The sequence below is a fragment of the Aphelocoma coerulescens genome, chromosome 5 (genome assembly GCF_041296385.1).
Source record: "Aphelocoma coerulescens isolate FSJ_1873_10779 chromosome 5, UR_Acoe_1.0, whole genome shotgun sequence".
NCBI lineage: Eukaryota > Metazoa > Chordata > Aves > Passeriformes > Corvidae > Aphelocoma > Aphelocoma coerulescens.
The window spans coordinates 22,127,363-22,144,375 of NC_091019.1; the positions used below are offsets into that span (position 1 = coordinate 22,127,363).

Genomic DNA, 17,013 nt, shown 5'->3' on the forward strand with positions numbered 1-17,013 from the left:
ATAACATTTTAACAAACTGAGCACATACAAGGGGAAGCTTAACACACCACAACAGGCTTTCTTCTCCAAAGCTGTGAATGAAATCCAGGAATAACTTCTCCAGAAAGTCCACAAGCCTTGTCCAGGTCACACACACTACTTTTTAACCCTTAACAAATCTACACCCTTCCCCACTTAAAAACACTCAAACCAACACTTTTTTAAGAAGTCACACACAAAATAATTTTGACAGTCCATTACATTGGTGGCCAACTCTTGCTCTGCTGCCCCCCTCCAGATGCGCCCTTCCCTCCACCACAACACAAGCAATACATCTCATATGTGCCCATTCCCACTGCCTTCTGCCTGTCCATGCAGGCATTTGTACCTTTACTCCACCTGCTTCCCTGTCAAAGTTATTTGAAACTGGCCTGATGCAAAACTTGGTAGCACCAAACAGACTGAGTGTGCAAGCTTCCTGCTTCCCTGAGAAGTCAAGGTGAATACCCACCAAAGAGCACTGCAAAGGACTAACCTGGAAGTGATGAGTAGAAAGACAACCAGACCACCACAGCTATATTCTACTGCTAAAAAGTTTGCTAAAGAGAGATGCACCAGTGTGCTGGGGGCCTCCCTGTTCTCTCCCCAAAGGAGGAGGAGCAGGATTGGGGTTATTTTGAAGGACAGCCACCAAGCACAACCAGAGGGGTGTACTGGGAAAGAGGCAGGGCTCAGATTCACAGCCACCACCTCCCTCTGTCCGCTCAGCCTGAAGGAACTTCCAAGATGTGCCCACATGATGTCATTACTGGGTTGGTGTCTAAATAAAGGAAGCTTTTTATAGAATTTCTCACTGACAAACTTATTCCGGTAAACCCCGATAGCCAAGATGTCAAGCAGAAGGGAAGGAAAAGGGAAAACAATACCCCATAGCCTTGCTGGGGCCTGGACAGGTGTGTGGCGTCTCAGGAAAGAAACCTAAACAACCTAAACAAATTTACTCCCTCATACCTGCTTGTTGGATAAAAAGCACAGGGAAGAACAGCGTGCAATGTAAGGGAAATGTGCTTTTTCACCATCTGTCACAAGGACACACAGCCTATTTTGGCATCAGGGTAGGGGGGAAAAGGATGAAGGTGAGGGGAGAGAAGAGTGAGAGAGAAAAAAAAACTTTGCTTAGAGAGAGTAAATAAAACATACTTCCATGTCAGAGGGGTTTTCCAGCTTCATATTAATCATGTGGCAATTACTGTGCTTCCTAAAAGCAAACTGGGGGTTTCTGCATATTCAGAAGACTCTTGGCTGCAAATGCCTTAAGTTCAAATCATCAGCAAATACCATTTGCTGGAAGTTCCAAAAACAAACAAACAAACAAAAATTACCAAACAAAAAAAAATCTAACAAAAGGAAAGTGAAGTGTTCACGTATGCCCGCACGTCATCCTCTTCTTCCGTAACTCTTTATCACTTCCACAGCGCTACGGAGCAGTTCCCCTTCCTCCCTCTGTTCCCGGTGCATCTTCAGCCGGGCATCCACATGGAGAGCAGTTGCAATAGCCTAGTGACTCATGCCGCAGTAATGTGGGTGGGAACTGCTCCCATGCCCAGCTCCTAAGGACACAGCCTTTTATGGTATTTTTAGCGTGGAAGCCGTTGTGGTTTGTAGTACTTCGCGTTTTGTCTTTCAAGAAAAGAGCTCATGTTTCCCCCCCGGGGTTCAAGGATCCAACCGTGGAGCCCAGGCAGGTGATGAGCAAGCCAGCCCTGGAACTTCCACACCCAGCCACGGTAGGGATGCTCAAGGGTGTTACACTATGTCACACTACGGCCAATCCACAGGCTCCCCCTGCAACCTCCAAAGAGTGAGGCACGCATGTCACTTTTCTGTGGACACCTTAACTACTGCAGCCCAATTTTGTAAGGAGTCATTCCCTGTGTCCCCGAGTTCTAACCACCCTGTGGCAATACGCTAACAAGCTCATCCTGGCAAGCCACCAGACATAGTTTCTACCCTTGATGGGCTGCCGGCATATGAAAAGCTGGCAGGTCCCATCTGTCTTCCCTCAAGTAACTTAAGACTACATCTCTCCAGAAAGTAGAAAATAAACTCTGTAGGGTTTCTACTCCATACAAAATGTAGGTGAAATAGAGCAAGAGGTTACTAGGAGAAAGCAGACAGGGGTGTTACATTGAAACCAGGTTAAAGCATCAGGCAGAAAAGTGGCAGTGGCAGAAAAGCCACTCTCCGGGCTTGAGGACCACAACATGTGGGACTAAAACTTGCCAAGGTGAAAAAGCAGGCTCAGCCGTGCTCTTTAAAAGCTGAGGGTCACACATGAGATTAAAAGAGCCGTAGGGCTTGAAACAGGACTCTGGCTGCAAGACGTGCAGTGGATCGCTTCACAGGACAGCGCCCCCATTATTCCCTCTTGCACCTGAAGCATTATCTGCTGTAGAAGAGAAAGGCATGAAAGTTTCTGCATCCCCAGTCACGATTCCAAACAGCTACTGATTTTAGTCCTTTCAAAGTTATTCAGTTAAAGGGGAAATTAAATTATAATCTGCACATGCCCAAGAAGTCCAGGAGAAAAGCTAGCAGGATGAATGAAAAAGCAGTAATCAATCCTCCTGATTCAAGGCCACTGACATTAAAGCTATTTTTTTATTTCTTCTGAAATTCCAGTGAGCTCTGGAAGGAGTCAGCCTACTAGTCGGGCCAGATCAATGACAGACTGCCCGTACAGACAGATTTCACCAAGTGGGAAGCACCAGTGGAGAGGTGCTCTGGAGTGACTTCTCAGGTATGAGACACACAGTGAAGAGGAAGTCTGGGGGAGGTTCTGTAGGCGAGCACTGCACAGCCCACAACATACCTTGGAGGTGAGCCAACAGGAACAGAGGAAAAACCCTCCAGCCCTAATGCAAGTTTAAAGGTCACTCAGTGCATCGCCCTGGGCACAGCAACCCCCAGCATCTGCCAAACAAGATGCCCCACACCAGGGGAACACCAGGGCTCTCTAGACAGACCAAGATGGAATCTTCTGCTCCTCGAGTAGATGAAATACATTTCCAAGTTTAGGACGTCTTCCTCCTTTTAGATAACAGATCAAGATTACAGAATTACAAAGTTTAAAAAAAAAAAAATCACGTGAAAGGCTCCATCCTGTTCAAAGGAATACAATGCTTTTCCTGTGGTCTTGCCCTAAAGACCACAACATCACACTCGATTACTATCCCATCTTACTCCTAAGTCCTGCACAGCCAGTTTGGCCATATGAGAGCAAACTGAGCTCTGCCTTGCCTCATTTCTCATTAAACTGCTAACTACACACAGCAGTGGCTGTGTAAGAGGCAGGCCAAGTTACTTAATTTTCATTATCCTTTACTTGGATCAACACTATGAAATCTAAGTAAAAAATAAAAAATAAAAAATAAAAAAAAAAACAGGAAGGAAAACCTAAAGGGAACAGAATAATCAGCCTAAACCTTCTACAGACAGAAAAGGAACACATCCAAGCCTGAACTGAGGTTTACATATCCCTCGCTAGACAGACCTCTCTGTATGAAGCCTTTAGTTCTCAAAACCTGCCATCTGCACTCCTGAGAAAGCCAGGAAAAGGAGGAAATGCCAGTTTGCCCCTACATGCTCAATTCTGCAGTTGCTGCTGGCAACCTGGTGCTGCTCTGACCTTGGTGTGCTGGCAGAACCCAGGAACCCTGCCCCATGAGACTACCTGCCTGCCCCCACCTCCAGCTGTGCAGTACACCTGCATTTAACTTACTTTTGCTACTCTGGCCTACAAACAAAAAAGCTTTCCCAGCCAGCAGGTCTCTGTAAACCTAAAAGCATTGGATGCTGATTCTTACAGAGCAACAACTTTCCTTAATGCAGAAGTCAAGTGGTGCCAGCACACTCTGGACATGGATGCACTGGTGCTTGGATGCATCCAGACTTTGCAGCTGATGGTATCTTCAAAGGAGCAAGTCCAGATAGTCTCTAAGTGCTTGCAGCCCTCTCTTCCTCCAGCGGGTGTCCCAGCGACCATCCTGCCATACACCTCCAGAGCTGGAATATAGCTTCCCCCTGGAGCAGACCAGACTGTGGCTTGCTGGGACGGCTGTGGGAAGGGATGGATGCATTTCTCCCCCTCTTTTTAGGGAAAGGGATAGGTGCATTTCTCCCCCTCTTCATAGGAAAAGGGATGGATGCATTTCTCCTCCTCTTCACGGGGAGAGGGCTCCCCTTAAAAGCAGGCTGCAGAGGATGTGAGGCAGATGTGCCTCTGCAGAGGAAGAGGCACAGACTTAAAGCATTGGTTAGCTGGAGATGGCAACCCTGGCTCCACTGAAACAAAGGTGAATGCTGCTAATGAATTTACAACACAACTCAGATTTCCAGTGCTCTTCACACAAGGCCCATCTGAGCTAGCATGTAGTGTTTGCTGAAGAAGCTGAGCTTTACCAAGCTTCAGTTCCTTATAAGTTTTCCATGCTTTTCTTCTCACTTCCCCCTCTCAAATTTGCAGATGGGTTTAAGGACAGCAGCTTCTGCTCTGGACGCTTCTCAAAGCAGTTTGCATCATCAGGGTCGAGCGTGATGTAATGACTACAGGAACCTTTGCAGGGGAAAAGAAATAATTCAAGAAATTACATCCTTTACAGGACCTGCAGATGGTGTGTTCCTCTCAGCAGTACCAAAATTGTTTAAAGGACAGTAGGAACCTCCCAGAAGGAGATGCAGATATTGCCATCACAGCCAGGTGAAAAGAAGGAGGCAGTGGACCATGACACAGGTAGTGTTTAAAATACACCACCCACTGTTTTACAGGAAGGGAGGGGAAAAAAACAACCGAAAGAAGCATCCCACTGTGTGCAGACTTCATGACCCATTACCTTCATCAGTCCTTTGCAGGGCCACAGCCTTCAGCTAAGGATCTGCTTAGCTGGAACCAGTCTGCAAATAGTAACTGGAGGTTTTAAAAGCCTTGCAAGAAAATACAATAAAATAAATAAAAATCAGCTGGGCAAGTTCTGTCTGACAACTCATTTTTTTCCCCACTCAGTACATGGCCATGTGGAGAGACATGGTATGAATCAACCCATTTTGGTAGCACAAGACAAGCCAGGATACATCACTGCTCCAGTACATGGGGAATACCCTCCAAAAGGCTGTGTTTACCCAGCGGGAGCCAATGCAATCCCTACACAAAGCCTGTAAGTACATTTAAAGCTCAAAAGTAATCTGAAACAGGTCCATTCTCCCCTCCAACTCCATAAATACAATCCAAATTGGGTCATCTCCTAACAATAAATGAATGATACTCACTTAAGCCTCCGCTACACTGCTGACATAATCTAGGTCCTTTCATTCTCCTTGTACTGCAAGTACTAAAGATGCTTTTGTACATCCTCTGAAGTACTCCATTTAAAAAACCATGGTAACTAGGGCACCACATTCAGCTGCTCTTGGAGAGAAAAGCCATTCCCCTTCCCTCTCAATAGGCTCTTAGGAGGCTTGGACAGAAAAAGATTGCCTAATTCAAACTCAGCTCCGTGAGGATGGCTGGAGTTGGGTGCTCGGGATAGGGTGAGCATGACTACTGGGTACCACTGGGTCTGTGGTATGTCAAACACCAGTAATAACACTGCATGTGGGGAAAGAGAGCCATTACCTGCATGCCATGTCCTGCATCTAAACAGCACCCAAAAGTCCCATTTTAAGTCACCAAGTGTGACAGCACAACTGCAGCATTCAATAGGAAAAACATCGTATTTTCTTTAAATGCTATTGAGTGCTCCTAAATATCTCTGGTTCTTTTTAGGAGATGACAGGATTATTCAGTTTCAGTACCTTAGCATGACAAGGACTAGAGGAACCAAGAAGCAAATTTTTCTGTTATTTTTGCAGGCAGTAAAAGTTTAAGGGATTTTTGTGTTGTTTTATTTCTCACTCATCCCGAATTCCTCAGAACTGTGAACTTCCCTGCATGGCAGCTTTTGAAGTTTGCCTGCTAGCACCAGAATCCTCCTCCTTTCTGAAATGGAAACATTCCGAGATGTGGGCACAGACATCAGATGGAAAGAGCAAGGCAGCTCCCACTAAAAAAGCCATTTACTAGGAAAAAAAACACCATCATAAAAAAGGGACATTTGTCTAAAATGGAAGGTCTATTATTTGTATTTTTAAAAAGAAAAACATTCATTTAAAAAAAAAACAAACCAAAAGACATGCACTAGCACCAGAAAGTCTAACAACTTTAACATGACCTAACTGTTTCACTGTTCTGTATATACAATTTTAGCAGATGTTTTCCAAATCCCACTACATACTGTTATGGAGCCACATTCCAAGATTTAGGGTTTTAAAAATAGAAGCCTTTAACCACAACATCTGCAAAAGTACCTTTAAAAAACTAAGAAGAACCCCTTTCAAGTTCTGTCCCTATCAAGTTCAAGGCCATTCCCCAACTGCTGCAGAGAAGCACTTGGAGCCTCTCTGTAAGAAGCAGCATCGGATTCAGGACAGCATTGCTGCAGAGGACTTTATAATAAAATTTGTACCTGTTTGAAAGAGATACAAACTTGGGAGAAAACAGGCAGTTTTAAAGGGCACATTCTTAATTGGGGAAACTGAGGCATGTAATGATTAGCCAATTCCCCAAACAGCAAAAAATTTATTTCTTCTGGCTAACACACTGTCATCTTTGTTAACACAGGCTGTCGTGGTGAGAGACATGAGAGGGTGAACTGAGGACAAGTGCAGCAGTTATGCTTCAATTCCTGACTCTGCTCTTCACACCATCCACTGTTACTTTTCAGGAGGAAAACAGGAGAAAACTTAAAAAGGAAAACAAGACAACAATTTGGGAAAATGCCCTCAACCAGATAGGTCAGCCTAGCCTGTGTGGGACATGGGCCCATAAAACCAGGTACCAGTACACCTGGCTGCCTTGAGAGGCATGCTAAGAATGAAGGTGTTAGGAGGCTAAAACACTGTACCCTTATTTCTAAATATACGGGAATACTATTAAAAAGAGTATTACAACTTACATATGCAGCAAAGAGTAAAAGCTAAAATAACAAGGGGCTTGCATGGGATGCCCCCATTGTCACATTTCAACACGTGCAACACATAAGTAGGTTTTTTATAGCCAGTATTTAGCACTGTTTTGTTGCTATTTTTCTTGAGACTCCAAGAGCACTCTCCTCCATATGAACCTTACAGGACAAGGAAAAAAAAAAAAAATAGGAAAAGCTACCACTCCGGGTATTGCTCTGGCAGGCCTCTGCTCATTTAGGCTTTTGAAGGTGGAAATTTGTTATGGGACTTAATGAAGGGAATTAACTTTGGAGCCTGCAGCTCCCTGCCATCTCTCCTGGGATGAGTACAGCAGCTCCTGGCTGCACTCCCTCATCTCCACTGCGGATGAGGCAACTGGGAAGTCTGCTCACAGTCAAGTTTATGAATGTTTCAGCAATTGCCTCCTCCTTCGAGTAGCTGCCCAAAAGCTTACCCAAGCCCGGGCCTTCTGCCACACCATCCGGCTGCTCTAACTAATGAGCTCCTCTGTTTGCAAACCCATGCCTTGACAGACACTCTCTGCCACGTGGGCACCGAACACGCACAGCCACAGATGCTCCCTCCTCCTAACCTGCTGCAAGGCTTCTCCATCCCCTGCACCTTGGGGGACAACAGCCCCTTGACTTCAGATTGACAAAGGCTGGCACTCTGCAGGCTCTGCTCCAGCAGGAGGGCAGAGGGTCAGGAGTACGTTCTCCAACAGCATTTTACTGTGCTTTGCAAAGCCAGACTGTGCCAAGTTTCGTCTCACAGTGGGAAGGACACATGGGCACACTACGCCCCACAGAAGTTTATCTCCCAGGACCACTGATGCCAACTACACTGTGGCAAGTCACCTTGTTTAATGCATAACATCAGTCACCTTTGGTCCAGGCTCTGCTCCTCCCCTCAGGGGAAGGATATGTCCATGGCACAACTCAACTTGAACAGCAGAATTTTGGTGTAGCGTTGCCACAAGGTTCTTCAGGAACACAAAAGACCAAAGAAAGCTACCTGCATTTGGAGCAAAAGACAGAGAGTCTGCAGTGCTTTGTTGCAGCATAAGAGAAAACAGCAACCAAGTGCTTTTTGGAGAGCAGATGACAGCTACCTGGTTCTGCTGCTGTTATTCCTAAAGAAACACCAGTCACGTTCTGGTCACAGGTGAAGAACAAATCCCACATGCACAGTGAATACAAGTCTCACAGGAAACTATGACAGGTACTGTGGGACCACCCAAAAAGCAGGAGGAGAGGAAACGTCCCGCCAAGCCATCAGCATCTGATCAGGCAGGCAGCTATTTGCTCAGGCCCATCATCAGTTAGTCATCTTAGTGATTGGGAGCCCTTGCCATTGACAAAGGCCCTTCTCAATCTGATACAGGAACAGAAGATGGGGAGAGAGTTTCAAGGAAATTCCATTGGAAAGAGAAACCAAGACACACAGAAAAGTTTCACCAAAACCAGTTACCACACAGTTTTTACTCTACTGCTGTTGATGGATCTCCAAGCCTCCAATATGGACCAGCACAGAGAAAACACAAGGCTTAGCAGAGAAGTAGAGATCTGTAGACTTAACTTCTGGCCTGCTCCCTTCCTCACCAAGCAAGAGCAAGAGCTGGCAGAGCTTTCCCATTGTCCCCAAAAGTCCATACCAAGCAATACCTCTATATGCACAACACAGAAATCCATAGACATTCAAATATAAATCTTTGCTGAGGGGAGATCAGAAAAACCTACAGCCAAGACAGGAAATTAAGCTGCTATTAAGTGTACTATCTATTGTGGAACACAGTGATTGATTCGCTGGATGCAACGTTATTTCCATCAAGCCATCTCAAGCAGTGGTGCTCATGTATAGGAACCTGTGAGTTGGACTTCGGATGTGTTGGATTTTTCTATGCACATGGACATCAGCTCTGGAAAATTTTAGGAAATGGGACTGGTTATTTTCTTATCACAGCATTAGGAAAACTGAAATGAGTTCGTTTGCAGCTTTCAGTACTTTAAGTGAATAAATGGAGAGAGCAGCCAACTTCTGTCTTCGTCTAGATGAATTGCTGAGATCATGCTGTTAGCTAAGATCACTCTCACTTCGTTTCTGGCTGGAGAGGCAGACAGTGCAAAGGGGTGTCCAGTTACAGAATGGAAACACTGATAAATTGCCTAAAGTTTTAGCAATAAAATAAATGCAAGATGTGCAACAAAAATGCCTGCTGAATAATAGGTAAGGGGTCATGTGGGCATGTTTCTAAATTCCTTCTCTTTGGTATGTTCAACAACTCTTCCAGCTACAAGCACAGAATGCTTTTGCAAATAAGTCTGGTATTACTCCATTTTCTCTTCAATTAAAGGTCAGTTCTAATCCCCTTCAAAGCATCCACAAAGCGCTTGTCCAAATTCAGACTCCAGAGCAGCACAGTCAAAGCAGACAGTGGATCATCATGAAATATTAAGCTGTGGGCACCACAAAAAAAGGTACCTATGTACTGAGGCTAGAAAGAAAACAACCTGCAGGACCCACTGGTGTCATGCAAACCATGTTAGGAGCAAAGAACAATTCTTCACAGTGAAAGACCATGAGAGAGCAGATAGAAAAAAGTCAAGCAGAAGGATAAAATACTTCTTCCAAGTGACCCCCAGTTATGTGGTGACATGTTCTGCTACTCAGAGTGAGCTACAGAAAGTGTCTGCAAAGTACCATGGAAACTGCAGGAGGACAACACTGGTGCAGCTGTTAAACCTAGAGACTCGTCCTTCCCTGAGGATCCACTCTGGTTGTCACCAGGGGAGGGGATACCTGTCAGTCTGGACCTTGGCTGGGAGCCAGTGTGGCAGGTCTTCTACTCTTGAGCTACCACACATGGGCATTACAGCAAAGCTGGGAGAGGTTTGGGCTCCAGCATTTAAACCCTTTGACCTGGTGTCTTAAGAGACTGTCTCTGACAGGGCTCTGAAATACAAGCAGATCAAGAGGGGATCGCAGATACTTTCAGCTGTTCTTGCAGAGAACAACCACCACCTGCTCTTTCCTGGGCAAAGGATTCAGAGGGGAAATGTTTTCTCTGGTGCAGAGCCCAAACAGTGAGACACAGAATGTCCTGTCTTCTCTATAGTGTTTCACTCAAACAGAAGCTGCAAATGTTGAAACAGACAAGAACAAACGCAGCCCTTCATCAATCAAAAGGCAGCTCAAACTCCAGGACTGAGATCCCCAATGCATGGCACAAAATTTATCCAGCATCTACAACCATCAGCCCATTAGAAAAAACACACACTCACGATTAATGGGTCACAAACTTCACAGAAAACATTTGAGGGCAAGAGGCATCTCCATCTGCTTGGACATCCCTCCCACACAGACCACTGCAATCTTAGATGTTGCAACAAGCAGACAGTGCTTACAAAACTTTTGCGCCACCTGAGATGACAATCTTCCAGGAAGACACAGCAGGATCACCTCTCTACACCACAGCTTTCCCATGCACACCAAACCCTCCCAAAGCCATTAACTGGTAGCTGATAGTGGAAGGCTGTGAAAATCAGTGCACTCACAAGGAATGCCACACTGCTGAACTGAAGGAGTTTTAAGCCACTTTACTCCTGCACTTCTCCTCAGGCAGCTGAAGGACCAGGGCACTGTTTTCAAGCTGTTCCTCTGTTTCACTAAGTATCCAAGTCAAAACCTGGCACAAACCTACCTGCCAGGGTGGCTTTGGGTGTGTTTTTCCTCCAAAACAAAAATATCTTTCATTAACAGTGGAAACATTCATGGCAGGGAGGAAGTAGATCCACTCGACTCTAAGGCTGCTCTGTCTGTTAGAAGAGGCATGAGCACAAGGTCCAGGAAACAGGTTCATGGCTCACAGAGAGGACATCTCTATCTCCTTGAACCAAGAGCAGATCCAAAACCAGTAACACAGAGCAAAGATCCCTCTCCTTGTAGCAACCAACCCTCCAGAACAAATTAACAACAACGAAATCAGACAGGTCTCTTCTTCTGAAGGTTTTTTAGCCACTTCTGCTTTGAGAGAGGAAATTGTAAGGACTTTATGCAGATCATTCAACTACTTGTCCTCCAAGCCACAGCAGCTTGTCAGCATTCTGCCTGGATGTCAGACACTGCATGTGCACATAAAAGGAAGCATTTACTCACTGCTGTAGCTGCTTTCCAACCAGGCTGACAAAATGCTTGTTTCTTTGAACTCCTCCTGTGCTTTCCATCCTAGGCAGCTGCTTCAAGTGTTCATGCACACTATGAGTACTGAGGTACTCTCACACCAGGTTACTCATTTCTGATTACAAGAAGCCAAGGATTTTAAGGTACTAAAATGATGTTACCAAAATTTCATGAGGATTCTCTCACCAGTTGCTGGTTAAACAAAAAACTGAGCTCTGTGGACATTGCAGACAGTAATAATGAGAGTGATGATCACAATTAGAAATTGTGGGCCAGTCACCTCTCGCTCCACAGAGAGGTGCAGATAAGCAACATGGCACTAACCAGCTCTGGGGCTGGCACGGACCACTCAGCAAAGGGTGCGAAACCCTTTGCTACTGGAAAGGTGCACACAGAAACATGTTATGCTTTGGGGCTGACAAATCCCTGGACTGAGAAGGTTAAAACCAGGACATCCCATCAATGGGGTCTGTGCATTCATGGTCCTCCAGCTGTGAGAAAATGAGAGCTGACAGCAGTGCTAATACAAGCAGTCTGTCCTCTCTCCTGTTCACTAGGTTTATGTGCCGACGATGCAGCCTGTGGGTACATTATACTCCCTCTTTGTATTTGGCATCCAGCTAAAACAGCCCCTTCTCTTCTTTCTTCTCTCACCTCGAACCAGTTGGGCTTCTGGCAACTAGGAGAGTAACCAGAACAAATGGTCCTCCTGCTCATGTACTTGCAGGGATGCATCCTTAACCCAGCATTACAAATTCTACAGCAATAAAAACACTGACCTAAGCATCGCTGCCTTGTGCCAGGCTTTCAAATGAACCAACCCACCTCAGCCTGAAGTGCCCTGCGGACCAGGGCTCCTACCATGTTGTCATGGAGAGATGCTCATTCAGCACTGCCACAAACTCATGCCACACTATCTGCTTTACTATGCAAGGTGAAAATAGAGGCCAATGCTGGGACAAAGTTTCCTTCCTTCCTTCCTTTAATACCTCTCATTGCATCAAAAGCACAGTGAACAGAACAAGAGCTGCCCTGGAGAGGTGCATCTCAACTCTTCTAAACAGAGCAAGACCAGAGTCTTCACCTTCTTGCATCCTAGATCAGCATCATCAGCCACTTCTCATCACCCAGCCTGCTTTTACCTAGGATAGCACCATAGATCCATCTGCATCACCATCAGACTGTAAAGTGCCTGCCATCTCCAGGCTGCAGTTTCCAGACCAAAACAGCAAGCCTTTGGAAGTCTCTGATGACTTGTTTTTTCCTCCCTCACCTATATCAGTTCATCTGAATACAGATGCTTCCTTTGTTAGTTTTGGTTTCTGTTTTGTTTGGAGGTTTGCTTGCTTTTCTTATTTAAGCTGCTCTTAACAAAAAGCCCAGCTCCAGGCACCGCATGACCCATGCATTAGGAAGGCTGGTAAATTGCTCTTTTTTGATCTGCTAATACAGCTGATTTTTTTCCTCTTCATTTCCAGGGAAGGAGAATAGCTCAGCCCCTGGGAAAGACACACAGCAATTACATTTACCTCAGACCAGCAGAGCATTTTAGTGCAGAGTTTACACTGAGCTGGTGCCCTCCAGCATCTGCTCTGTAGACAAGAGCATACCAGAGGACAAGCTCACCAAATGGGGAAATCTGACAGCTCCTTGTCTCTTTGCTGCAAAGGGTATCTCAAAAACCCTCTCAAGAACAGCCAATAAGCCTTTGTCTCCCTGCAACTTTCATAAATTGCAATTCTAGATTTGGAAGGAAAACAATATGTAACTGAAATCAATCCAAAGACTTCTCTTTGTTAGGGTCACATTTCCACAAAAAAGGAAGTGATTGCCCAATTTACAAATCAATGCAGCTTTATAGAGTTCTCAGTAAGCACAGCCATTGTGACTTTTCAAGTGCAGTCCAATATCTAATCCTTCATTAGATATATTCACAGTTAGGTATAAATATGAATTTATACACCTACAAGTGAGGCTTTGCATAGGTAAAAATTCACATGGTATACCTTTTGCAGGGTGTTCCTATCAATAAATGAATCATATTTTCCTGTGTACAACTGCAACTCTTAAGAAAGCATCAGGCATCTTATACCTGATCTAGTAGAAGGTGTCCCTCCTTACGGCAGGGGAGTTGGATGAGATGATAGTTAAGGTCTCTTCCAACTCAAACTACTCTGATTCTATGATCTAGCTTCTAAATTATTAACACCAAGTCTGTTTTCCCACGTATCATCCTTGTGGCTTTTGCAACCTGGTTAGGAAGAGCAGGGAATTATTTTATCACAGATACCAAAACAAACATGAGGGAGGAAGTACAGAAGAACAGAATTGCCTTGTACCTTTGCAGCATGCCAAACTGGAAGGACAGAACCAAAGTGAACCCTGGTTGTACAGCAGTTGTTTTAGCTAGACTAGTACACCACTATGATTACCTCAACAGCATAATTAATGAGTTATGGCAAGATTACAATAACAGACTCTTTAAAAGGTGTGCCAGCTGCCAACCCTATCTGTATCAGTTTGCATGACAAAGTGTGCCAAGCCTGATACTTCGCTCAAGCAATGGAAAAAACAGATTTTTGGGCAGATCCCCAGGACAAACTCTCACAAGCAGACACAGCAGCTGGTTTTTCCACAGACGCCTAGAGACGAGTATGCTCGCAGGCTTTTCTATACCAGACATACAAAGTCCCTTGAGTCAAAGAAAGTTTTCAAAGGGTTTCCATCAGGGAAGCAGGAGTCTCTTTCACAACATGCCTGCCAAACCTCCAAGGCTAGAAAGCTCAAGCACAGACTTCTTTTTCCCTCACCCCCCCCCCCCATTAATGTACTGATAGCCTTGGAATCGGGCTACTTACAGAAATGCTCTCTCTCAACACTAACAGTAAAAAATATTCAAGAGAGCTTTGTAGTTAAGGTAGAGGATAAGCTAATTTAAACACAACCCAGCCTATCTGGAGGTATTTTAATACACCAGGCAAAAAGAGTGAAAGAGAGAAACCACTTCAGCATGAAGATGTCTACTTGCCTTGGAGGCCTGAAGGGGACCTCGCTTTCGGTGGCAGAAAGATACAGCATTTTCACTCAGAAATAATATTCAAAATGTCAAATATGAGTCCTTCTTAAAATTAAGTCTTTTAAATTGACCTCTAATTCTAACCAGATTTTCAAGGAGGGGCATAATCAAGTTCTTATTATGCCTTAGGCATTTTTAGATGACTACACCTACCTAAGGGATGCTGCAGTGCCAGGGTTAGGTCCTTCAGTAAATTACCCTTTCATTTAACCTACATATCCTTCTGAAGGCTGAACACCAGTATTTTTGGCTGGTATCTGAAAACAGCCAAAGCAACAGCTGCTTCAAGCAACCTTAAGTGAAACTAAATTAAAGAAGGAAAGAAAGTGCATCTTTTCCCATGGAAATAAAAGTCATCACCGTGCTTGGAGCATTACTCTAGGTGAATATAAGCAAACAGTTTTGAAGAAAATGGTTTTCTTTGAAAGTCATACTTCAACATTGTTTTGAAGAGGAATAATTATTATCCCTCCACACCTATCACCAGCTCCCTAGAGGGGTTGATACAGCATGGCATGACTTGAAAAGTGGACAAGGGCTGAAACAGGAGGACAAGCTCCTCTGCTCTGAGGCCAACCCGTCGCCAGCTGCAAGCACTCATTGCTATCCCACCACAAAACTCAACAAAGAAAAAGCATCTCTCAAAAAAAACCCAACGGTTTTAACTGCTATTAAAAGGACTTGAGTTTGCAGTTTACAGATATGAACTCAGAAGAGATGCTCTGAGAAACGTTCTTCTTTTGTGGTTTCTCTAACAGCATCATCATTACATCATTAAAGTGGAGAAACTAATTCATTCAACATGCATTCAGCCTCTAGTCCCTTAATCCAAACACTTCTCTATGGCCATTTGAATAGTCAGATGACATGGAGACTGTTTTGACTAAAAAACACAGCATTGGTTTCTCCCATGTATATTTTATTACAAAATTCTGTTGTTACACTAGGGGAAAAAAAAAGATAATTCAAAGGATAAAAGACAACAAAGACCTGAGAAAAGGTTATTAACCTCTACATGTGCCCCCTTCTCTCCCTCCACACTCTTCCCCCCTCCCCCCCCCCATCTTATGGGGAATTACAGCCAAAGAAGGATGTTGTCAGAGAGTATCCAACTTGGCTGGTCAGCTGCAACAGGTACTGGGATTGCATGTTCAGTTACCACTCAGGAAACCTATCTCCTGAGCATCAGATCACACACTGCAAATGCTGCAAGGTCATGATAATGAGTGGCAGCTGAGAAGATCATAGTGACTTGCTGTGGTTGGTAGCTCACATCCTGTCCCTGAGCAGTTGGCTCACCACAGCCTCTCACTGCTGGATCAGCAGACTCCCAGTATCCAACAGGCCAGGAGACCTTGTGCCCCCTCAGCAAGACCAATGATCATGAGCAGAGAGTGGAAGAAGTCGGACACATCCTAGGAAACATCACTGCTATGCCACAAATACCATCAACAACTCAAAGCTGTTCACCACTGTTGCAGCACAAGGGAGAAAACCCAAAAATGCAAATAAAACCCCCATTTCAAATAAACAATATTTAGTTCCACAAGAACCTGAGTGGGTACATTCTTTATTGCAACTCATTTTAAATTAGGGAAGCAAACCTAGGTGTTTGCACAGCCAGATCATCATGCTCTGAACAAACCAAGGGAGGTTTGCAGATGTACGCCATGCTGACCACAGGATTCAGCTTCTGAGTGCAACATAGGTAAAGAGAGATTTTAGTGCAAAGCTATGTCCACGCCTGGTAATCACATATGCATAAAGATCCTATTAATAACCTGTTATTTCTGCAGGAAACTTGGGGAGTTTGAAAACAGGCATTGATCTGGAAGAGTGGAACACATTTAGCACGTGGGATGCTCTGTAGAAACCAGCAGTAGCAGGGTTATGTCACTAGAAATGTTTCAACGAAACTCAACTCCAACAAGGTTATGAAGTCCTGCTCAAAGGTAAACTCAGCACAATCTTAACTGAAACCAGCCAAAACCAAGCAAAAGCTGTGCAAGAATCATACTTTCAGAAACTCCAATGTGAGTGCTGCAAACAGCTTTCCTGCCTGGAGCTTTGAATATGAGGCCTTCTATAACAGGAAAGAAATATTTTCTGCAAAGTGACCCAAAAGACTCCAGAGGTATTTAGGAGACTGCTTTAGTCAAAGTCAAAAGGGGAAAAAAGCCCATAAAAGTGGAAAACAATGTGAACAATGCTGAGCTATTCATTCAAAAATGAAAGCTGCTTCTGAGAGAGAAGGGAAATGCCCACCACAATAGCTTTGGAAAACACTGCCCAAAACCCTCGGGAAAAGAATAAAACAAGGAAAACATACTTTCAGAAATCAAGAATGATAAAAGTAACACAAAAGAATCACAGCAACTGCATGCTAGGAAATAAAGACCAAAAAGAAAATCACCACGGTCAAACCATTTATCCCGGCTCCCATCCATTTGGTTTTTGCCCTGTTTAATCAGGACTGCATTTAGCGGAAAACTGGCACAGGCATTTTGGCAACTGCTGGGCACTCACACCATTCAGGGTTCCACCCGCTGATCCTCCCCACTCCAATGCTCCCAACAGCTTCCACCTGGATGTGGGACAAGCCCAGCTACCACACCTGGACTGCCAGTACTGTGCCAGGGCAAAAAACAAGGAGTAGAAGATTGATTGTCAATTCCTTTAAAAAATCTTCTTTGATTTAGATGCAATCTGCTAAATCCCTG

At 44.6% G+C, this 17,013-nt stretch overlaps 1 protein-coding gene across 2 annotated transcripts in view; it reads right to left on the bottom strand.

The window, feature by feature from the left end:
- Window positions 1–17,013, bottom strand: part of LOC138111390 (USP6 N-terminal-like protein) — a 76,469-nt gene that overhangs the window by 39,982 nt on the left and 19,474 nt on the right. The window contains exons 3-4 of one of the 2 annotated variants that reach the window (XM_069017069.1): window positions 4,872–4,962; window positions 2,852–4,594 (exon numbers count right to left, since the gene is read on the bottom strand). The exons of the other annotated variant lie outside the window; for it this stretch is intronic. The gene's annotated coding sequence lies outside the window, so the exon portion shown is untranslated. The remainder of the gene's footprint in view (window positions 1–2,851; window positions 4,595–4,871; window positions 4,963–17,013) is intronic. 2 annotated transcript variants of the gene reach the window in all.